A 24,297-nucleotide genomic window follows, 5' to 3' on the forward strand; every position below is an offset into this window, starting at 1 on the left:
TGGTGTACAGACCTGACTATCATATCAATGTGCCCACTAGAGGAGGGCGGTTTGAGCTCCTCATCTGGGGACGAGTGCCCGCCTCCCCTCACCCATGCAGGTCTGCCATCTGGAACATGTCCTGGGAGCCCCTGATCTGGCCGCTGGGAGGGCTGATGCTCCGAGCTTTGGGGACCAGTGGTGGGATTTCAGGTGACAGCATGAAGCAGAGGGCCTCTCGGTCCCCTGGTTGGGAGGGGCTGTTCTGCACCGGTTTTAAATTCCCCAGATCTGCCAGGCGAAGGCTCCAGCAGGAGCGGTGTTCACCGGGGAGACCAGGGGGGTATCCGGGTGGACAGGTATCCTGGGTGGGGGGAGACTGGAGTCAGAGGTGTGGCCTGCGGGACCCTGGCACCGAGCCGGCTTGTCCCCACGAAGGGCAGAGGAACCGGGGCGAGCGGCCGGGGGCGAACTGGCAGGGACGAAGGAGCGCGGTCCCAGGGCGGGCAGCGGCCGGGAGCGGAGGGGATGAGCGCGGGGCCCACCCGCGAGCAGGTAGAGGAGGCGGGAGACGTCTGTCCGAGCCGTCCGCTTCCTGCGACGACCAGCAGGTGTCGCCATTGCCCCGCGAAGGCGGCGGGAGCGTCCGTCCTCTGAGGCTCCTCCCTCCCTCCTTCCCCAGCACCTCCGGAGTTAGACTTGGTCCTGCAAAGAGGACACTCAGGTCCGAGCCTTGAGTCACTCGCCGTAGTACCAAAGCCCGACGTCGGAGGCCCGCGCAGAGTGAACCGGGCCTCCGCCTGCAGACACACGGGCGAGGCCCACCTGCTGCCCCCTGAGGCCTGGGCACCAGACTGACCTGACGTTCCTGACACCTAGATTTCTGCCTATTAAGGGTGTTTGATTCGATGCTGCAAGGACTCCTGGGAGATAGCCTATGTGACAGCGGTCGTTTTAGTCCACAAGAGCCTCAGAGGAACTAAGCCAGGTCCTTACTTGCCGAGGATCTGGAAGTTGGCGGAGTGAGCTCTGCTCAGGTCAGGGGCCCCCTCGCTGGGACTGTCCAGCTCGGAGGCCTGCAGGCTTCCTGAGCGCCTCTCTTCCTGGGGCCCAGCGGGGCTCCCGGCGGGTCAGAAGCTTCCCCTCCAAGCTAGTGGGGTGGGTTTCAGAGCATCGGAAGGGAAGTCGTTACCCCCACCCCCCACCCAGGCTCAGCTCCCCAAAGAGCCCCTGAGGCTGAAGGGCTGCGGGAGGCGCCCCGAGCACGGAGAGCTGCAGGCCGGAGAGGAAACTGGACAGCTAGGCCCAGGCGCAGGAAAACGGCGGCAACGGCCGACGTTTAGGAAGCACTTACGCATGCCACGCACCGTGGTAAGCACGTTATCGGTAATGACTGGAGTGACCGTCCCGGCTGGTGGCCCCCGACAGGCGGGCATTTGAGGGGTGCGCACCACGTGGTGGAGGCGATGTGGGGCAGAGATGGCACTGAAGGGGCTGGTCAGCGGTGGCCTGAAACGCCATAACAGTCCCACAGCTGCGAACAGTGTGACAGAGTCTCTCACCAGAGAGATGACGCGGCACAAGCCTGGGTATCAAGTCTGCCCCGCCCCGGGCAGGGCGGCCCTGCAGTCACTTCCTTCCAGGCGGGGAGCCCTGGTTCCACAGGGACGGCCTCTGATGCCCCAGGAGGAAGGAGCTCATCAGACACCTTCCAGCGCCTGAAGGTAGGGGTGAGGAGCAGCCGGCAGAGGGCAGGCTGCGGGGGGGGGGCGGTGGTGAGGCCTCGGGCACAGCTGCCTCTGCGGGGAGAGCTCAGCCCTGTCTCCAGGCTGCCCCAGGCCCCTGAGCCCTCACACGGCCCTTCTGGGTGGCAAATAGCTGTTGGGTACATGGCCCCTGGAGAATGATGTACTCCCACCAGCCAGGGCGCAGGAACCTTCTGTAGGTTACTGTTGCAACCCCCAGCCCCCCAATCACTTGCCAGCTCCAAGACGAGGTGAGGACTGGGGTCTTGTCTCGTGCTCCCCGGCGGCATGACCCTCTCCCACGATGCTCGGTGGACAGTGGCCATAGCTCCCTGTCAGCCAGGGGTCATGGGGGTCAACGACCGACACGCCATCTGTACCCACACGCCATTCTGTTCTTCACTTTTCATTACATGAGAAAAGCAACACTTTCTTATAAAATAGGCTTCGTGTGAGACCCTTTGTCCAACTGCGGGCTCACGTCCGTGTTCTGAGACGTCTACCGGCGGCTAAACTACGGTGTTCCATAAGTTCAGTGTAGTCAGTGCATTTCCAACTGCAGGATTTTCAACTTACAGTGGGTTTATCAGGATGTGACCCCATCGCAAGTCAAGGATCAGCTGCCGATGATTACATCTGGGCGAGAAAAGACCGAAGAAAGAGAATGGTTCAGGTCAGATGCAGGAGGGTTTCCTTTGGAGGGAACCTCACTGAGGGGGGCCCAGGGCTCAGCAGCACTCACCAGCAACAACTCCCAAGCCCCGGGCTCAGGGCTGATCCTAGCTCTTCTGTTTACGGCCTGGCCTTCCTTCTTCTGAGCCTCAGTTCCTCATCTGTAGAATGGGGATATTCACAGTCCTCATAGGACTGTGTAAGGATTCAATGACTTTGTGTATTGGGGTGGGGGGGCTGGTTATGGGCGCCGACCTACCCCCCTCCACCCCACAGAGCTGAAAATCTGAGTATGACTTTTGACTCCCCCAAAACTTTACTAATAGCTTGTTGTTGACCTGAAGCCTTAGTGAAAACAGAAACTGTCCATGAACACATAGTTGTATGTTCTATTTACTATATACCGTATTCTTACAAGAAAGGAAGCTAGAGAAAAGAAAATGTTATTGAGAAAATCATAAGAGAAAAATACATTTACAGTACTGTATTTATTAAACACACACACACACACACACACACACACCCCAAAACCCTGTGTAGAGCAGGACCCGCACAGCTCAAACTCATGTTGCTCAAGGGTCAATGGTATTGTTTTTCCTTCCAAGTGAGAACTTAGAGAACTAGTGACTATGAGCAGGGAGGGCCGGTGGGGACATCCGGCCTAGTCATTTCTCCTGCAGGTGAGGGACCAACAGCCCAGAGAGCTGCTCTCCCCGCTAGCACCTGGGCCTTGTGCCCAGCACCTGCCGGCTCCTCTCTCTGCCAGGTTGCAGCCAAGTCAGGATTGTTGGCGCCGCGCTCCGGGGAATCCGGGTCTTACCATAGCGCAGCACCTGCGGGGGCGGGGGGCGCCCCATGGCCTGTCTGTGCCTCGCTCATGGTGCCAGGCACAGACAATCCAACCCAAAAGAGTGAAGCCAACAACCGCACAAAGGTGACTGCTCATGTCACTGGCAAGTCCGGGGTGCTTTTCAGGGACAGGTGATTCCGTCGGGACACGCCCTCTCTCCGTGGTGCTTCCTCGGGTGGGCTTGCTTTCCAGGTAGGCTCCCCTCATGGGGGGTAAGGGCAGCCACTAGCAACTACAAACTTGTGCAGTCCTGCTGTTTTAGAAGGTGGGTTTATGATTCAGATAAGCCGAGGCCAACCAATCAGGAGATGATTGCCATTGAAAAGATCGTTTGTTACTCCCGTTTCCCTAGAGATGGCTCACCACGTCCAGGGGGGCCCTGCAGGGCAGGAAGCAGAGGGGGGCAGGGGGAAAACCGGGGCAGGAGCCTTTGCTACGGTTTTGTGGGAATGGCTGAGCAGGGTAAGCAGGCTAAGCAGGTTTAGGATTGGCTATTTTGAATCATTTCAGAGGGCCCTGGGGTGATTAGGGCAGAGAGAGAGCCCAACAAAGGAGGGGGTTGGGGTGTGCGGGCTCTGGATTGGCTAGTTTGCATATGGTAGGTAGGCCGGCTGGAGAATCATTTGCTGTTTCGAGGAACCTGCTAGGCCTGCGAGGGGCAGTCTTGGCGGGGTCAGCAAGGCCCCAGGTGATAAAACATCAGAAAACAGAAAAAAAAAAACAAAACAAAACACAATACACCTCACGGTAAAGAATGTGCCTGTCCACATGGCCAGCTAATGTCCGGGACAGGCTCTAGTGGCCCCCTTGTGCAATACGGTTAACACTAAATGCTAGGGAGGATGCTGGGAAACTGGCTCTCTCAGACATTGTGGACGGGAAGTCAAATGGTACAGACACTCAGAATATGGTCTGGCAGATTCTTAAAAAACGAAGCCGACATATGATCTAGCAATGACACATTAATCCCGGAAATGGAAGCATATGTCCACATGAAAACCTGTACACAAATATTCATAACAGCTTATTTTGGAGTAGCCCCCCCCAAAATCCAATCTCAAATTGTCACATACTCTATGATTTCATGTATACATTCTTTTTTTTTTTTTACGTTTTTATTTATTTGAGAGAGAGAGTGAGAGAGAGCACAGAAGCCGGGGCAAAGGGAGAGGGAGAAGCAGGCTCCCTGCTAAGCAGGGAACCTGACATGGGGCTCGATCCCAGGACCCCAGGATCATGAACTGAGCTGAAGGCAGATGCCTCACCGACTGAGCCACCCAGGTGACCCTCATTTATCCATTCTTGAAATGACAAATTTAGATGGAGAGGTTCCTGGCCGCCAGGGATTAGGAACGGGGTTGGGGGTGGGCGGAAGGGGCCATGCCAGGGAACCCTTTCCGGTTCTGGAATAGTTCTTTTCCTTGCCTGGGGTGGTGATTATGGGAATCCGCAGCAAAATGGCTCAACACTACACACATTGTATCAATGTCAGTTGCTTGGCCTTGATACTGTGCAGTACTTATCTAGATGTAACCACTTGGGGGAGCTGGGTGAAGGGTACATGGGCCCTCCCTGTCCTATTTTTGCAACTTCCTGTGAGTCTATAATCATTTTAAAATGAAAAGTAAACAGATCTGAAAGAACTCTTAGCTCTAAGGGGTATGAAAACCCTTGGTGGCACTCCTGCTGTGGTGGGTGGCTGAGCAATCCCGTGGCCTGGGGGAAAGGCGTGGGTCCCAGCTCAGTTTTTCTGCTGGTGTCCTGGGAGGAGATAGTCTCCGTTTGGTTCTTCCATCAACGCAGCTGCAGCCATGATTCTGCTGAGTGATGAGCTTTAGAGCACATCAACCCTGTTAGCTTTAGAGAGGAAGAAATAAAGACTGAGGGTCTTTAGAAATAAGAAAGCTGATGCGATTTTAGGTATCCAACCAAAATGAGTCCTACCTGGCAACCTGCGAAACGCTTCTGATATTCAGTGAAATAATCCGAAGACACTTTTCTGTGCTCTATGGTTGTATGCACGTACAAAATATAAAAGCAGAGGGATAAAAACAGAAGGAGAAAAAGTACAAATGAATACAGTTTTACAGGAGTAGGATTAAGGGTGGGAGTTCCTCCTTTGCTTTTTGAACTATTTATGAGTTGGTGGTGGTATTTTTATTTAGTTTTAATTTTATTTTTAAACGTACGCTCTGAGACGTATTCTTCTCCCTTGTGCCCCAGCAACTACTTTTGTTAACCTCTAGTGTAGCCTTCCGTATTTTCAGATGTAAATTCAGGCAAGCCTGAATGAGATTCTTCCCCCCCCCCCATTCTTCCGTAAAAGTATCATTCTAAACACATTGGTTCTGCGTTTTTCTTCACTCAGCGTGCATGGTACTTTCCCCTAAACAAACAAAGGGGGAAAAGAAAGGGGCAAATGGAAATGTGAATGTAGTGATAGCCGGCAGAGCAAAGCAAATGAGGATTCTGCATTGAGACCTCACCTGGTTGGTCAAAGAAGTTCGCACCACCTCCTTCCACTCAAGAGCTTTCTCTCCACTCATTTTCTAGTGAAATGAAGGACTTATATTCTCTGCCATTTACCCAGCAAGCACGGCTCCCCACTCCAGGCAATTGTGCCAATCTGTTCGCACGTTGGTTCATTGGTTTTGAGGACTAGATATGAATAGGCGTCGGCCAGCTGCTGGGGGCAGGTACCTACTGGGCACTGGTCACAACAACTGTGAGGGAGCAGAGAGGGGCCCTGGCTCCGGGGCCTGCCCTGTTCCAGTCAGGGTGCTGACCTCGCACGGCAGGCCTTGTCTGAGACTCTGCTTCCCCTGTTCTGAAAGCTGCAGGTGTCTGGGTGTGGCCGACCCCACATCCTGGAGAGAGGACTGGGCTCCAGGGCCCCGAGGGTGGGAACAGAGGATGGTCTGATGGTCGGGAAAGTAGCAGAAATGCCAAGCTGAACATCTCACCGTTGGTGACTGCCCTCAGCCTGGCTGAATTCATATCCTTCTCCTGGATGTGGCTCTTGGGAAAAGCCGGGGAGGGGGAGGCTGACTCCATCGAATTTTGCTCCCACCCTGAGATACAGTATCTGTCCTTTGGGCAGAGGAACCAACAAATAGCCAACAAATGCTGGTGACTTGGCCCTGGAGCATTAGGCCTGGAAAGAAGCCCCAGACCTCAGACACCCTTGGGCCTCGGGGTTCCCACTCCCCAGCCAGCTCCCTGTATCCCATGGATGGGCACCTCACAGGGCCTCGGTTTTCTCACAGCAACAACTAAAATGGCCACCTTCCCTTTTGTCCTGGGCTGCAGCCGAAGGAAATGAGCTCAGGTGGCAAACTCAGGTGTCCGTGGTGAAGAGGGAGGTAAGTGGGGGAGCTGCTGGGGAGAAAAGATGGTTTCGCTGGACCACGAAGCCCTCTTGGCTTAGCTTTGATTTCTTTGCCTTTTGATGGAGCGAGGTATGGAAACCATTTCCCCTTCCTCTTACCCCTGCTCGAGGAAGAACCGAGATGAAGTTGACTAGAGTGGAGGCCGCCCCAGGCCCCCGTGGGGAGAGGGCGGGCAGCATGAGGGTTGTGGGGATGGGGGTTCGGAGCCACATCCCCACATCCGAGGGGGAGCCACTGCGAGCTCCAGCAGGAGGCTGCCAGCAGGAAAACAAGCCTCGTGTTGCCAGAGCTCATTTGTCAGAAGTGGAAGCTATATTTTTATTGACGTTTCCTAATGTTGAAACGTTGGCAAATGATTCAAAAAACTGTAAAACGTCACGAGCCAATCAAAACAGGTCTGAGGGCCAGATTTTGGCCTCCGTCTGCTGGTCTGCTGACCTCAGGGGCCCTGCGCTGTCTGCGGGCGCACACCCAGCTGGCCGAGGTGCGAGGGGCCTGCGGACCCACTCCCCCACCCCCCTCCACAGGCAGTCCACTGCGAGACACTGGCAGACCTCATTCTGAGGCATTGATGCAGGAGGGGTTTTCTGGAAGTTTGGCCCCCGTCTTTCCCACCGTTTCTCAGGAGCAGTTGGAAATCACTTGTGTGCTCTGCAGTGACACTGAGTGACCCCAGCCAAACCAGTCACTTCTCTCTGGGCCTCCCTTTAATCATCTGTAACATGGAAGGGGGCCAACCGGGCACTCATCCAGATCAAACCTTTGTTGGCTCTAGGACCAGTTTTTTTTTTTTTTTTTTTTTTTTTGGGGGGGGGGGGGGGGGNGGGGAGGAGGAGTTTTCCTAACATGATATTAAAATGCAACAATTTCGCTCACTTAGGTGAGTCTTGAAGGCCACCCCGTCCAGCAGAAATATGATGGGAGCCTCAAATGTAACATTTTTCGGTTTTACATTTAAAATTTTCTAGTAGCCACATGAAGAAAGGAAAAAAAAAGTGAAATTAATTTTAATAATACATCTGACTTAATGCAATATAGAAGTATCATCAGTTTAGCATGTAATCAGCTTTAAAGCTAGTCATAAGGTATTGTTTTATTATTGGAAGCCCAGCGCATGGTTTGCACTTACAGCACCTCTCAAGCGCTTAGAAGCCATGTGTGGCTCGTGGCCACCATGTTGACCGGCACAGATCCAAGGCAAGAAGTGACAACTATTCCCACATTCCCAAGTGAGATGCTAGGTCCCCCAAGGGAATGAGAATTCTGCATGTCACCTAGCGCATACAAGCACTGCATATCTTCCTTCCCCCCACTGAAATTTTCTTTCCACTGACAAAATGTCCTCAGAGTGAAGGGTGGCCATACCGTGTCTGGTTTACCTGGCATGCACTGCTCTCCAACCCAGGCAACCTGACAGGTGTCTGTTTCCACCCCTCGACCATTTGTCTGGGCACGCTTCTGAGTAGGCAGGACCTACATGGGAGAGAGATGAGGAGGCCACGGTGGGGTCATAGCTGACCTTTGACTGTAGCCTTTGAGAGCCAGTGGCAACATCTCCTCTCTCCCTTATCCCACCCCGGAGGAGCCAAAGGAGAAGGAGAACCTCGAAGTCGGGAACAGAGAAGATAGGCTCCCAGGCTGCAGCAGCCTCAGGTGGGAGAGTGAGCTTCGACTTGAAATGAGGTTTGGAAGTTTGGAGGTCCTAGATTATTTCACCAGACTGAATTTACTCATTACTGAACTAAGGCTATTTTGTTTCTAAAAGTAACCAGAGGATTTGTTTTAAAATATTCCAGCACAGGGGTGCCTGGGTGGCTCAGTCGGTTGAGCATCCCACTCTTGATTTTGGCTCAGATCAGGATCTTGGGGTCATGGGATCGAGCCCCACGTCGGGCTCCCTGTTCAGTGGGGAGTCTGCTTGGGATTCTCCCTGTCCCTCTGCCCCCCCCATGGTTGCTCTCTCTCTCTCTAAAATAAATAATTAAATCTTAAAAAAAATCTCAAAAAAAAACACACACACGTAAAGTGTGTGCACTGGGGGAAATGCAAACTGATAAGACAAGACTGTTCATAACTATTGAAGCTGGGTGACTGGTTACAAGGGGTTCATTATAGCATTTTAAAAAATTTTGGTTGTATGTGAAAATTTCCATAATAGAAGTTTCTAAATAGTGGCGCAGAGGACTTTTTACAAGGAGAGGCACAGAACCTGTCAGAGGGATTCACTTATGAGTAAAATCAGAGCTAGCCCCTCAGAGCAGGTTTCAATGGGTAAAATATGGGCAAAAATGGTAAAATAATAAAATTGTTTTCTGAACACATCGCATGAGGCCCACTTGTCCCATGCACCGTTTATTTTCTTCTCGACGGTTGAATGCATATGCTCCCATTCTCCAGCCATCGCCTCCCTCATTCTTTGGGGTGTGCCTTGTTGCTGAGACACCCCAGTGCTCACCCCAGCAGGGTCTGGGCTCCCCGGCTTTTTTGGGTGATTCAATGACATAGTAGCTCCTTGCATCACGCACCCAGATGGGTGTTCCCGAAGCACAGAGGCCCTCGGAGCGCGGGAGGACGACCTCTGCGAAGATACGGAGCACAGAGGGGGCCATTAGTCACCAAGGATCATTTGACATTTTGAAATGAACTCATGGTCTCTCATAAATAAGCCCAGACACTGAATCATGCCCTGGGGCAGGGTGGCTGTGGCTGGGGGTTGGGAGGTGCCCACACTTCTGCATGGAGTGCTGTGGGATGCATTGTAGGATGTCTAACTGCGTGTGAAGTGAGCAGCGCGAGCAAAGGGGTCCTTGCTTGTCTCCCAGAGGCCTACTGTTTGGAGCCGCAGCCCCTGGCAGCTCCTGCTGGGCGGGTGATTGGTTTCAGTCACTATCCACGTTGGTGACAAGCCTTTCCTGGCTCCTGTGCACGATCTTACCCCTTCCAGCCTGAGGCCTGGGCCAGTTTGGGCCCCTGTGGCTGCCCTTTCTCAGACCTGGAAGGTGCGCCGGCCAGAAAAGGTATCATTCATGTTCAGTCCGTATCTGAAGGTCACCGCGGAGGTCACCAGGAGCTTCTCTGCCTCTCTGAGAAATAAGCGTTTCATACAGCTGTAACTTTCCCCCGTGAGTAAGGAGCTGATACACTTTGAAGACTTCCAGGTGCCAGGCATCGCTCAGTACTTGCGTGAATGACTGAATCCTCACCGCAACCCTGTGAGGAGGGGAATATGGCTTTCCTGCTGCATACACAGATGAGAAACCAGAGGGGAGGCTCCCAGAGGTTACTGCTAAGTGTGACCTGCCCAAGGACATCTAGCAAGCCAGTGTAACCAGGTTCAACCCAGCAACCACTGCATGATCCTGCCTCCCAGGGAGTGGCAGTGAACCAGGCTCCTTGTGGGTACAAATCGAAAAAGGTTACAAATCAAAAAGTACCTGACTTGTGGAAGGCTCTGGAGTGGGGTTCCCCTCTGAAGTCCTGGAAAAGTCCAGCAGCACTGCATTTCTCAGGCCATGCAGCTATGGGACATTCCAGGACATCCATGGTGACATGTGGCCCTTGCCAAGCAGGGATTCTTGGGAGACCTAGAAGAAGAATTGATGACAAAGAATTAGTAATGAGGTCACATATTCCTTTTGACGTGCAAAAGGACATCATTTTCTGGGCGAAACCCGCCTTCTGCTCGGCTGGCTGACCCCAGCATTTGTTTGGTGGTCCTGCAGAAGCTGTCTGAAGAAACGACCTGAAAATGCCCAACACTCAGAGTTCACATCATGCTTTCCTTACACGATTCGTTTCTCCTTCCATAACATGGCAGCAGCACTGTATACCCATTATACAGATTAGGAAGCAGCAGCCTATGGCGGCCAGATCTATGGCATGGCAGCTGGGCCGAGAGTCAACATCAGATTTACTAAAAAAAAAAAAAAAAAAAAAGGAAAAGGAAAAGAGTTGCCAATGGGATTTTAGGACAACCACCCCCGTGTGTCCTAAGGATTTCTCTCCAGCCCACGTCCTCTGGACTTTCAGGGCATACACATCCCCTTCCCCTCCCGCCTCTCAGCCCTTGGTGCTGATGAGTCAACAAGATACTTGTCACTCACCTTGGGCAACGAGGGCAGCATGATGGCTGGACTCATTAGCCACCACAGGTGAGAGCAGGCTTCCGGGTCCAGATTTCAAGAAATGTAGATCTTGTCAGGCTGGATGATGATTTAGGATGAATTAAACTTGAATTTTCTTTGCAGTACTTGGATCCATGACAGGGATATACAATTAATCGAGCCTCCTTACTAAAGGTTGAGGAAAGTGGGGAGCAGGTGGGGTGGGGAGGGGGTGTGACTTGTCAGACACAGGATCGTCTTGGCCCCATTCAGCCCATGGGAGCCCAGGGCAGTTAGAAGCCCCTTTCTGAGAGGCAGACACCCTTGCCTGCCCTTGTTTGATTTCTTCTGTGGGTTCTTTTGCCCACCCCACCCCACCCCCGGCTGTGTCTCCTTGGCCTCTGCCCCTTCCCTGCCACCCACTAGCCTGAACAGAAACTTGGTCCTAACCAAGCAGCCTACTAAGACTTTCCTTTAGACAAAGAGCTTCAAGGCAAACCTTTGACGCTTCCTTTGCTGACTTCCCGATGTGGACAGACGAAGGTGGAATGGGCTTCTCCAAGGTCACACAGAGCCAAGCTGGAAATCCAAATATTCCATTATGAGACCAAAGTCTTTCTGCTGCAGCACTGAGAAATAAGCCTCCTGCCTTAACTCCTACTGACCATGGTGCCTTTAAGATATGTGTGCCTGATAAAAATTGACAAGGCAAGAAACAACAATTGCTGGAGAGGATGTGGAGAAAGGGGATCCCTCCTACATTGTTGGTGGGAATGCAAGTTGGTACAGCCACTCTGGAAAAAAGTATGGAGGTCCCTTAAAAAGTTAAAAATTGAGCTACCCTATGACCCAGCCATTGCACTACTGGGTGTTTACCCCAAAGATACAGATGTAGTGAAGAGAAAGGCCATATGCACCCCAATGTTCATAGCAGCATTGTCCACAATAGCTAAATTGTGGAAGGAGCCGAGATGCCCTTCAACAGATGAATGGATTAAGAAGCTGTGGTCCATATATACAATGGAATATTACTCAGCCATCAGAAAGAATGAATTCTCAACATTTGCTGCAACATGGACGGCACTGGAGGAGATAATGCTAAGTGAAATAAGTCAAGCAGAGAAAGACAATTATCATATGATTTCTCTCATCTATGGAACTTAAGAACTAGGAAGATTGGTAGGGGAAGAAAGGGAGAAAGAAAGGGGGGGTAATCAGAAGGGGGAATGAAGCATGAGAGACTATGGACTATGAGAAACAAACTGGGGGCCTCAGAGGGGAGGGGGGTGGGGGAATGGGATAGACTGGTGATGGGTAGTAAGGAGGGCACGTATTGCATGGTGCACTGGGTGTTATACGCAACTAATGAATCATTGAACTTTACATCGGAAACCGGGGACGTACTGTATGGTGACTAACATAATAAAAAAACATTAAAAAAAAAGATATGTGTGCCTGAGAGCATATTCGTTTGCCAGGAATTCTTAGATTTTTATTCATAAATACATATCTCCCCAACTGGATTCTAAGCCCTTTGAACCAACTCAATATATTATAAAACAAACAAACAAACAAACAGCAAAAACAATGAAAACAGGCAAAAAAAAAAAAAAAAGGTGCCACTTGTCCCTGGGTAGGACCTTATCCTTAATTCTCCAAATGCCTCCTATCTTCCCTGTTACCTTCCAACTCCAACAGGTAGTGTGAGCTCTGTGGTAGGGTTTCTGTTTCCAGAAATGCTTCTCAGAGGTGCCTAATAAGGACTTGTCCATTGAGAGCTCCCCAAATCTGGAGAATGCTCATTTGTTTGCTTGTGTGGAGATGAAAAAAGAAAAAAATACATACAGTTGACCCTTGAACAACGTAGGGGTTAGGGGTGCCAGCCCCCTGTGCAGTAAAAAATCCACATATAACTTCTGACTCCCCCAAAACGTAACTACCAGCAGCCTACTGTTGACTGGAAGCTTTACTGATAACATAAAGTGTTGATTATCAAACTTTGTATGTTACATGTTATATAGCCTATATTCTTACAATAAAGTAATCTAGGGAAAAGAAAATTATTATTAAGAAAATCATAAGGAAGAAAAAGTACATTGACAGTATAGCACTGTATTTATCGGAAAACATTTGCATGTAAGTGGCCTGCATAGCCCAAACCTGTGTGGTTCAAGGGTCAATGCAAGTCATGCACAGAGAAGGGAAACTGGTGGATGGCTTTCATGTTTCACCTGGTTCTGTAATTGTCCTTGATACTCAAATTGTCCCCTATTTGGCCCATTCTACTTGGCTCCTGTGTCTTTGAGAGCTTCTTTTCCATCCCCAGGACAAGATATGCTAGGCTCATCTTGTACAATTCTCATCCCAGACATTTCTCCTTGAGACCCTGGTTTCTTTCAGTGGGAAATGATACAGCACTATCAAACTTTGGTTACTGAAAACAGCTGAAAAGATTACTTTGTGTATGTTTGCTCATTCCATTCTACCCCTTTCTCCTCTTCTTTTAGGAGCATTAATACATATGACTCTCTTTTATACCCTTCATGCATTCCCTTTTACACATACACAAACACACACACACACACACACACACACACCACAGCTGTCATTTTGGTTGCCTAAACTTCATTCTCTAGTAGTTTCCTAAGCAAGGGCTATGGAACCCACATTCCCTGAATTTTTGCATGTTGTTTTTGTAATATTTATATTTAAGAGCCAGCTTGGGGATGCCTGGGTGGCTCAGTCGGTTAAGCATCTGCCTTTGGCTCAGGTCGTGATCTCAGGGTCCTGGGATCAAGTCCCATGTGGGACTCCCTGCTCAGCAAGAGAATCTGCTACTCCGCCTTCCCTCGGCCCCAACCCCACCTCCCCCACCCACCCCCAGCGCTCTCTGTTCTCTCACAAAAAAAAAAAAAAAAAAAANNAAAAAAAAAAAAAAGAAGAGAGCCAGCTTGGCTAGGTAAAAAAGGCTTTGGCTCTCATTTTCTTTCTTTGAGTATCTTAAATATTTTACCCATTTTCTTCTAGCATAAAATGTTGCAGTCAAAATGTTTTTCAACAATTGAATTTTCTTTTCCTTATGTGTTACTCAATCTTTTTGCCTAGATGTCCAAAAGATGTTTCTCCTTTTTATTTTTAAAGTCCAGTATTTCACTAGACAATGGCTTGTAATTGGTCATTTGGGATCAATTAAGTGGTATGTCCTTTCAATTCCTTTCAGACTTTTTGTTTGCCCAAAGTTTCTGGGAGAAATGTGTTATTATCTCCTAACTATAGTTATAAATTTGCTATTTTTCCTCTTAGTTACCAACAGTTTGCTTTCTACGTTTTTGAGTCTATTTTATTATGCACATATGAATTTAGATTTGCTAGATCTTTCTGGTGAATCAAAATTTTTATCCTTATGAAATACCGCTTTACCTCTAGTACTGCTTCTTGATTTTAAATCTATTTTTTTTTCTTTTTAAAGATTTTATTTTTAAGCAATCTCTCCACCCAGCGTGGTGCTGGAACTCACGACCCCAAGATCAAGAGTTGCACACTCCAACTGAGCCAGCCGAGTCCTCAGAAATCTATTTTTTTCCTGATATTAATGTCTACTCTGACATTCTTTAGGCGTTTGATTGCTGTCTCTTTGCCCATACTTTAATTTTTAAGCTTTCTCTATTTTTTTATTTTAGGCATGCTTCTTGCAAGCAGCTTATAATTGGGTTTTGCTTTTTATCAAGTCAGCCTATCTTTTATTTGGAGTATTTAGTCTATTTACATTTTAATTTAATTACTAATTCACTTGGGCTTAAATGTTGTTATTTATTTTCTTTTCACCCCAGTCTAAGTTTCTTTCTCTTTTCTTTCCTGCCTTCTTTAGTTCTTTTTAAATGATTTCATTATTTCTTCTCTTAGTTTGGCAATTATATACTTTTTACAAAGTATGGTTTTTAGTGATCAAACTTGGCTATCACAGTACTTTTTTGAGCTGTCGAGTTTCTAAAAGAAATTACTTTGATCTCTTTTTTGATGATATGAGTCCCTTAGAAAAATCTTAATTCCATTCACTCATTTCTGATACATTTGCTGCTGTAGTTAATGTGGGCCTGCCCAGCAGCCCGTGAAGCTTTCCAGAGCAAGGCTCAATCTCCCGCCTGCTGTCCTCTGTGTACCAGCAAATGCACCCAGGCTCTGGACGCCTGCCTTATCTACTCGAGTTTCTGCTCTCCATGAGATCTTGGTCCAGTAAGTTTTCAGTCCCATGTTAGCTCTCTGATGCCTTTAATGCTTTTTCTATCACATCCAGCTTTCCTAGTTGGCCTTCGTGAAGGAGCGGGTGCGACTGCCCTGGTCTGTCGTTAGTGGCCGTGGAAATTGCATGCTGTTCACTCCAGTCTTGTTGAGGAAGACGCTTGAGCAGCTTTGGAGGCTGGCACTGCTGCTTACACAGTTGTCCGAACCCGTAGCTCTTTGCGTCGGCAGCGTCTGAGCGAGGTGACTCACAGACCCAGCATGTGGGGCATGGAGGGCGGTGTGTGTGACAGCCAGCCCCGTGAGCTGGCCCTATGGCCTCGCTGTCTGAGTAAACATAAGCCAAGATGGCACCAGAGGTGGCCTGTGCTGTCCCGAGCAGATCTGGGGGCAGGGCCCAGGGCCGCTGGGGCCTCCCTCGCTTCTACAGGTGAACACGAAAATAGTCTCTTTGTTCCACTTTCACAAAGATGGCTACAACAGTGCTCAGCGCTGGTTCAACAGCCTGTAGTTCAACAGCCTGTAGTTCAACAGCTGGAGTCCGAGCCAGAGATCGGAGTCGGGCCATCCTGGCCAGGGGCTGCGGAAAGGCGAGACAAGGCATTCCTAGAACTCGCGCACAGGCTTCTTACGAATCTGAACCAGACTGGCATGGGGGGTGGCTCGTTATGACCTTCACGGGCAAGGGCACGGTGTGGGGCCAGAATTTCCACACTTGCCCAATGCCGTCTTCTTGGTGTTGTGGACTGAAATGCATCCCCCCGAATTCCCATGTTGAAGTCCTAATCCCCAAAACCTCGAATGCAACTGTATTTGGGGTTAGGGCTTTTAAAGAAGGACGTCTGTTCAGTGAGGTTGTACGTGTGGTCGTTGACCCAGCAGGACTGGTGACCTTATTGGAGGAGAGAGAGACACCAGAGATGAGCACAGACAGAGAGAAGGCCGCGCGAGGACACAGCTAGAAGGTGGCCATGGGCAAGCCAAGGAGAGAGGCCTCAGGAGAACCAAACCTGCCAACACCTTGACCTCAGACTTCCAGCTGCTAGGACTGTGAGAAGATAAATTCCTGTTGTGTAGGCCTCCCCCCCCCCCACCCCCACTGCCCACCATCTGTAGGGCTTTGTTACCGGCAGCCTGGGCACATGAATACACCTGGGGTGGGGTCAGACACTCTCAGGTGACAGAGGTGAGGGTACCAAACCCTGTGCTCCCTGGAAACACCCCCCACCCCACCTGGTCCTGCAGTATCCGGCTTTGGAAAAACCCCTTCCCAGGGCTTCGTTTGCTCCATTGTGTCTGGGTCTGTTTGCCAGCCTCGGCCAATCTTCCTTGACCAACCACGCCCTTCCACCTGAGGGCATTCCCGCAAGTTTCTGTCTCTGAAGGCAGAGAGCCCAGAGCTCAGGGTTTCTGTCCTGAGGGTTGCTGGCACTTGAGTTCCTGGCTCTGCTGGAAGCACCACAAGGACTGTGGATCGGATTTGCTCTCGGGGGGGCGGGGGGATTCCGGGGGCCGGGACACTTTGCAGCCTCATGGGCTGCCCATGACTTGCACGAAGCTACCATTTCTTTTTTTTTTTTTAAATTATTTTTTTTTTATTTTTTTAAATTTTATTTTATTATATTATGTTAATCACCATACAGTACATCCCCAGATTCCGATGTAAAGTTTGATGCTTCATTAGTTGGGTATAACACCCATTGCACCATGCAATACGTGCCCTCCTTACTACCCATCACCAGTCTATCCCATTCCCCCGCCCCCTCCCCTCTGAAGTACAAAGCTACCATTTCTAAACCTCTTGCCCTGCGGTTTCTTGTTCTGTTCCTGTGAGCTGGGGCTCTCGGCGGTCTGAGAATGACCCAAACCAAGCTGTGGTTCTTGCCCTCATGGTGTGACAACGGAGACCAGACGTAGGTGACCCACAACCCACAGGTGAGGAGGCCGGGGAGGACTGGAAGCTCCAGCGCCCTGAGAGGAGGCGGCGGGGGCGATGATTCACTCCTGGGTGATGATGACCTTGCCTGCCTGCCGCTGCTCCAGGGTGGGGGTGGGGGGCGGACCGCGCATGCGTGTGTGTGTGTGTGTGTGTGTGTGTGTGTGTGTGTTCAAATCATCTTTCCTTTTGTTCTGTAGGCAATGGCACATGCATGAAATTCACTTTTTACTTATTGACCACAAAGCACTAGAAACTAAGATTTCAGGCACAAGTAAGGACCCTGGTAATGAACAGTTTCTGTTTAAACTCCGCTTCTAGTAAACATACAAGTGATAGGATGCCTCCCACGTGTTCCCTCTCTTTGCTAGTCCTAAACCCTGAAAGACTGCTCCAACATCAGCCTTCATTCTAGATAATTCTGGATATCTAATTCAAACACCAAAGTGATAATTTTAAAATCTGAGTCATGTATAAACCTCTTTTAAAGAAAAGAAACCAAGACACCTGGGTGGCTCAGTCAGTTAAGCATCTGAGTTCGGCTCAGGTCATGCTCTTGGGGTCCTGGGATCCAGCTTCTTGGTGGGCTCCCCGCTCAGCGGGGAGTCTGCTTCTCCCTCTGCCTCTCCCCTGCCCCTCCCCTGCCCCTCCTTGCTCGCGCGTGCTCTCTCTCTCTCAAATAAATAAATAAGACCTTTAAAAAAAATAAAATAGATAGAAAAAGGAAACCAAAAGTCTCATAATCCCCCCCAGGGATGACCAATTATTTCACTTATGTTACTTAGATAACTGTGGACACAACCATTATTTAAACTCTGTGCGCTTAATAGCCCTTACAGAACTAACCAAAACCAGCATACAAATGAAAGGCAGAAAGTCTCTACACCAGTGACACTCCAGGTAGCGTGCGTTCTTGAACACGACGTGCCATATTATTTTTCTGAACCAAAAACCGAGTATCGTGCGTAGCGACACCATCTGGGTGCTGGGCTGAAGCCGTTACTCTGTGTGTTTCCTCCACTGGAAAAATTGCAAACATCCCACTCGCACAGAACACCATGATGAAAGAAGTCCTCCTTTCCATTCTTTTTTAAAAAATATGACGTGGTTCTGAAATCTCTAGAAACACTCAGTTATGAGACAATTTTTTCATATGATGCGGAACATGTTTACATTAATTTTTAAGATTTTGGTTCAAATGAAAATTAAAATTCTCATAGAACAGTCGGGGGCCTCCAGAATCTATCTGGTGCTTCTCAGGGTGTTTGTAGATCCCAAGTTAAAAATCGCTGGATTTGAGGTTCTGGCTTTCCTGTGAGAAACTTTCTAGCTGCTTCCCTCTGGCCCGAGTTTGTAACCCACTACCCTCAAGCCCTGTGGAGCCAGGTCCCCAGAAGGTGCATGCGCCTGGCTTGTTTTTATTTTGCTTTTCCTGGGTGGGGCCAGGTGCGCGTGATGTGTGCGATGCAACCAAACCCCAAAGGGCCGCTCAAGTGCCCGAGGGAAAGCTCCCCGCTCCACTGGGGCACCCCAGCTGTCTGGCGTGTCCCCCCCCCCATCTCTGGGCTGGCCCAGGGAGGGGCCTCTGCCACACAGATGATCCTGGCTGGGGACTGGCTGCTGACCGTGCCTCCACCCGAGGAAAAAATAGCAGTTCGGTCCTTGGAAAAAACGAGCGCCTCACACGACCGGAATAGCAACTGGAGACGTATTTAAAAACAGAAACACCTGCCTCGGAATGGTGACAGGAAATGAGATTTCAGAAATGCCGCCCTAAAGCCAGGGAGGCAGCAGCCCCTCCCTCTGCTTTGGTTGCCAGCTGGGACCTGCCCCCAGGGAAAGCCTCGCCCCCCACTCACCCCCCACCCCTGCCCCGGGGCCTCCCTGTGGCCCAGCGGGGGCGGGGGCGCTGAAGCAGGTGCTGGTGGGGGGCGGCTGCCTGGTGCTGTCTGGCAGCTTGTGCTGTGGGCTGGCTGAGACCCCAGGCTCCCGTGTTCTGGACCTGCTGGCCGGTAACAGAGTCAGGGAGAGTGGGTCATGGAGGGAAGAGGGATGGGTGGCCCCCTGAGGCCCCCCGGGCACAGCCTGCCTTCGGTGGACCCCACAGCTCCTGGTGGGTCCTCACGAGGGATGATGTCTCTTCAGAGGCCTCCACGGGGCTTTTCGGGGCAGGGGAGGAGTGCTGTGTTCAGTCTGGGGCAGGGTCTGCAAAGCGGGGTGCACACATTCCAGAGGGTGTGGAAGATTCTCCATGGGGTCCAGGAAAGGGAGTGTTTAGATTAATGTTTCCCTTCAATGAAAGAGAAATCTGTGCAGCATTATCAACGTCAAATGCCTATGAACTCTGGCCCCTGACCCCTGAAGGTGGTGAGGGAGGAGACCCCTGAGGGGGAAGTGGGGGCAGCAGCGCCTGCATGCTGAAGGGAATGGAGAGATTCTATTCTCTACACTCAAGTGAACGCACTGTCGGAAAATGACAAGTGGTCTTAAAACATCGTTGAAAGGGAACCTGGGACTGGAGAGAACAGTGACACGGGATTCATGGCGAGCAGCCCCTGGGTGGCGAAGCTGACTTGTCTGGCCTCAGCCTGAGCTCGTGGGGAGCCACGTTAGGATGCACGAACCACAGTGCTTCAAGCAGAGCTGACCAAGCTATGGCCAAGACTGCATTGTCCAGAAGGCGAAACGAGATAGGGCTTTACGTCCACAGGCACTGGTGTCGCCTGTTGCCTGACTGGCCAGAGAAGAGCAAGACATCTACGAATACTGTTAATTTCATCATGTTTTATAACTAGATGAACAGAACCGGTGTGGAGGTGTGAACAGCACTTCGTCCCCAGGTAAGGGTGGGCAGACAGCGCAAACACTTGAGGACGGCTGATCTAGTTTTTCAAACTTGAGGTGCCTCAGAATTACCAGGAGGCTTGTTAAAACGGGTCACTGGGCCCACCTCCAGGGTTTCTGATTCAGTCCCTTTGGGGTGGGACTTGAGAATCTGTGCTTCTAACAGGTCCCCAGGTGCCGTCGACGCATCTGGGGCCTGTGGGGTCTATAGGAGTGGCCCAGCCCGAGGGGAGGCAAGCCGAAGCTGAGTGAGCCCCACCTTGGCCACGTCAGCCTTCCTCACAGTGAGGATCAGGGATAGCCACCTCCCAGCCGGCCACACAGCCTGGAAGTCGCTCTCACGACAGAAGCCCGAAGCCTGGCTTTGCAACCACATCCAGAAAGGGAGGAGTCAGAGAGAGTGCTTAGGGACACTTTGGCTGGCTGGGGCAAGGCGGGGGCAATAGGGGCGTAGAGCCCACCTACTTGCCTCACCTGAGGATGCAGGGCTTGGAACTCTCAGGCTGTGATGTCGCAGAGATCTGGTGGCTATCTGGCAGCGCCACTCACTAGCTTTCGACCTCAAATCTTCAATAAGGTAAAGTATGTGCAATGGGACAAAAATATCTTATTTTTCACTCTCTTGTGGCCTTCTGAGAAGGGTGGGTATTAGTGGAGGAACTGAACTACCCCTGGGGGAAGGCGCAGGGGCAGGAGCTGGGTGGGGTGAGCTGCTGGGGGGGACAAGGAGGAGGAAGCTGTGGTCAGCATGGGGGAGACTGGAGAAGGAAGCTGTGAGCACTGTGTGTGTGGGGGGCCCACACGGCTCCTCTGTACCCTACACTCACCAGCAAGCAGGGCAAAGAGGGGCTGAATCCGGCATCTCTCATCTGGTGCAGAGGCCCCGGCCCCGGCACAGTGTGGTGGTTTTTCCCATCTCCCTCTGCTCTGGGCTCCCTCCTACAAATATTCACATCCAGTTTCTTCTTTTTTTTTTTAATGCATTTTTTACAGGGGTCTCTTGAAAACCCGAAGCAGTAGCACACCAAGGGATGTAGTTGTGATGGCAGGATTTCAAGCTCAGGCTGGGGGGTAAAGAGTCAGTGTCCCTTATATTGGGTCCCCATCACATCCATCCATAGGCCGTGTACTTCTGAGGAAAGGCCTACTGTCAGATCGGTTTTCTGCACCTGCCTACACTGGCTGCCAATGAAGAGTACTAGAATTCCAGCCCCAGACATGCAGCCTGCACGGAGAAGCCCAGCCCCCAGTGCAGCCAGGCGCTGGCACAAACCCGCCAGCCTGCCAGGGGAGGCGCTGGTGGGGGCCTGGGCTCCTTCCTTCCTCAGCACTCCTCATGGGACCCAAACTGTCTTTAGGGTTCATTATGGTGCCTCCTTTACCCACAATGTAGGGCAGATAAGGGGCCGGTGAGAACAGTGTGGGGTCTGCAAGACCAGGGTCTGAATCCTCACCACCAACCCCTTGCCCCGAGCCGCGGGTGATGAGGGCGCCCACTGTGGATGGCCATGAGGATGAGGTGAATGTGTGCAGGGTTCCAGGCCCTTTGGATGCTCTCTTGCCACCTTATTACGTGCTGATTCAATTTGACTAAATTCGAAAAGCCCTTGTGGGTTACTGCACTGAAAGCTAAACTTGGAGGAACTTTTCCTGGCTTCCCAGGGCATCCGAAGGTGAGAGACATTAACTCATTCGTTCATTCGTTCGTGCACACGGAAATCTTGAGTGCTCACTGCAGGTCAGACAATAAACTAATAAGTATAGAAGAACAAAGAACAATAAAAGCCTTTCTGGGAGGGGCGCCTGGATGGCTCAGTCGGTTAAGCATCTGCCTTCAGTTCAGGTCATGATCTCAGGATCCTGAGATTGAGCCCTGAGTCAGGCTCCCTGCTCAGTGGGGAGTCTGCTTCTCCCTCTCCTCCCCCTGCCCCGACCGCCCTGCTTGTGCTCTCTCCCTCTCTCAAATAAATAAAGAAAATCTTAAAAAAAAAGAAAGCCTCTCTGGGAGGGCTATTCATGCAGAAGGGCCTTGAGGCTCGGGCAGGACTCCCTGGAGACTATGCTGCTGGGGGATTTGGGGAGAGGGAGGTAAGGCCGGGGCAGGCAGCAGGCACTGCCTATAGACGGAAGCCCATTTCCACTCCCAAAGTGGCAGAAGAATCGCAAAGGGGCTGCCAGGTCTAAGGGCTCACAGTGAGACAGAGGGGAGGCTGAGGCTGGAGGGGTCTGAATCGGGGTGAGCCACTGGTCCCTGCAGGAGCCCTTCTCTGCACACCTTACCCCCTAGAGGCACCCTGGTGTGCTGAAAGTCAGGGCTTTGGGCTCAGACGTGGATGCAAATCCCGCTCTCCTGTTTTGTGCTGGGAAAGTCATTTTAGCGCTCCGAGCCTCAGTTTTTCCATCTGTAAAATGGTGCTAATTAAATCTTATTCACTCCGCTCAGGAGATGCCGATGAGATCATAAGAGGAAGTGCTTTTAGGACAACAGCATCTTCTACCTGATACTTACCACGTGGCAGGTGGAAGTGCCGGTCTACAGTGACAGCCTCCTCCTCCAAGCGGCTTTTATATATTAAAAACAAGAAATGAATAACAAAACCCCTCAACCGTCACAACAACATGGAGCAATCGGACTTTCAGCCTCGTTACGGCGAGGCAAGGACCCCCACAGATGGACGGAGCCAGACGAGAAAGCTGATTATTGGTGCAGCTGTGCACGCGGTGTGGGGCGGACACAGCTGGACGCCAGCGTTAAAGCCACAGCTCTCGTGAGGCCTGAGAAGCTGCAGTGAATGCCCTGGATGCAGTGGCTGCACAGGCGGACAGTGGGCAGCTGCTTCCCTCAAGATGGGCCTAGGGGACCGCATCAAGACCGCAAGGGCCAGACTGCTGATGGCAGCACCTGTCTGCATCCCACCTCCCTGCCTGGGGCGCTAGGTGCTCTCCTGTGGTCTCCCCACCTCTTGCTTTCATCTGAGCCTTTACCCCGCCAGGTACAGCCACTGACCCAGGGCACCGTAGAGCAAAGGTCTGGCCCTCTGCCTGCCTTTGCACAGCCTATGAGCTAAGAAGAGTTTTCATACCCTGAAACGGTGTGAAATTCTTTAAAAAAAAAAAAGAGTAATATTTTGTGACATGAGACAGTCATACAATTCAAATGTCAGTGTCCATAAATAGGGACTTGTTCATTTGTTCTGTAGTCTTCGGCCACTTTCACGCTACAGCTGCAGAGGACATATGGCCTGCAAAACCTAAAATACTTATTATCTGGCCCTTTGCAGAGAAAGTGTGCCAATCCCCGACTTAGATCCTTCCTTCCAGGAGCATTTGAACTTTAATTGACTCTCCTGTCTTAAGCAGGAGAGATGAAGCTCTTAATGGTGGACTGTAGATGGCTATCTATGGCAAGTGGCTCCCTCTGGCTGACTTTGCCAGGAGAAGGTGTGGGGAAAATTACAGCCGCGTAACAAAGAGGCAGCAGGATGTAAAAGAGAAGACTGGAGTTTCTAATTCCGGCTTCAACTAACTAATAATTATGTGATCTGAGCAAAAAGGCGCCTCACGTCCTGGTGCTTTTCTCATCCATTCAAAATCTGCCCTCTTGGCCTCAAACAGGAAGATAATAGCTGTGAAATGTTTTGCGATCTAAAGCATCACTCAAATGCAAAGATCAGCCAGGCTCTAGAATCCTGATAAAGTACATTTCTTCCTCTCCAGGCGAAGGCAACAGAAGTGACTGCGAGTGTTGCAATCCTGTTCTCGTCCATCCCAAGTCAAGATGCTTGGTTTGGCAACAAGACTATTAGAGACCCTTGGCATCTGTGCAACTGACATTCAGTCATTCCCAAGCCACCCGGAAGGCCCCGACTATCTGCTTGTCATTTTGCTGAGACACAGAACTGAGCTACTCACCTGCTACTTACTGAGTGAATCTAGTGGATGGCCGAGTCGCCTCGTCCCGGGATGGCTCACTGTTCTCTCCTTGTTAGAGCAGATGTAATAACTAATAAAGTGATTTAAGACTTCCTTTATAAATAAATGCTCTGTATTCATGACACTGGCCCTCTTGAAAGTCTGGGGAGGCACTCTCTAGGAGTGCTGTGGGTCGACAGTAAAGAGTTTATTTGCAATCAGGAGACCTTGGCCGGGGGCAGCCATGTCTAGATTCTGTCTAACAAGCCTTTAAGAAAAACTCCAGGAAGTGGCTTCCTTTTATAGCAGTCCCGGTTTCCGGTTCCTAGAAATAGCTGATTCCAGCAGCACCTGATGATCACAAGTCACAAGTCACCTGAGGGGGCCCGAGGCCAGGAATGGATGACAACCACATTTTATTTGGACACCGAAACACGTTGCGGTCCGAAGTGCAACCACGCCCCGCGACGGTCCCAGAGCGTGCAACAGAATTTGCTGCTAATGTGTTCATTTCCACTCCGCTAACAGACATGTGTGCTCTTAAAAATGCAAACCCACACTGGAGCCCATGCCAAAGACAGTTGTGACAAATTGCATCACCTGGGTTCTCTTGTTTAGAATAGCTATC

At 50.8% G+C, this 24,297-nt stretch overlaps 2 long non-coding RNA genes across 6 annotated transcripts; one reads left to right on the top strand and one right to left on the bottom strand.

The window, feature by feature from the left end:
- The first annotated feature begins 664 nt into the window (after window positions 1–664).
- On the top strand, window positions 665–23,792 carry LOC109489228. Of its 5 annotated transcripts, none has more exons than XR_002142181.2 (5): window positions 665–1,703; window positions 15,033–15,220; window positions 15,857–16,912; window positions 19,418–19,753; window positions 22,201–23,792. It is a non-coding gene; the product is annotated as an uncharacterized LOC109489228 (long non-coding RNA). The 5 variants fall into 5 exon arrangements; XR_004620176.1 differs by having other exon boundaries at window positions 15,860–16,912; XR_004620175.1 differs by having other exon boundaries at window positions 15,033–16,912.
- LOC117795973 lies at window positions 8,913–11,519 on the bottom strand. Its single transcript, XR_004620179.1, has 5 exons — window positions 11,238–11,519; window positions 10,739–10,927; window positions 10,422–10,548; window positions 10,070–10,219; window positions 8,913–9,845 (listed from the first exon to the last, which is right to left on the bottom strand). It is a non-coding gene; the product is annotated as an uncharacterized LOC117795973 (long non-coding RNA).
- Window positions 23,793–24,297: the final 505 nt, after the last annotated feature.

The sequence above is a fragment of the Ailuropoda melanoleuca genome, chromosome 14 (genome assembly GCF_002007445.2).
Source record: "Ailuropoda melanoleuca isolate Jingjing chromosome 14, ASM200744v2, whole genome shotgun sequence".
NCBI lineage: Eukaryota > Metazoa > Chordata > Mammalia > Carnivora > Ursidae > Ailuropoda > Ailuropoda melanoleuca.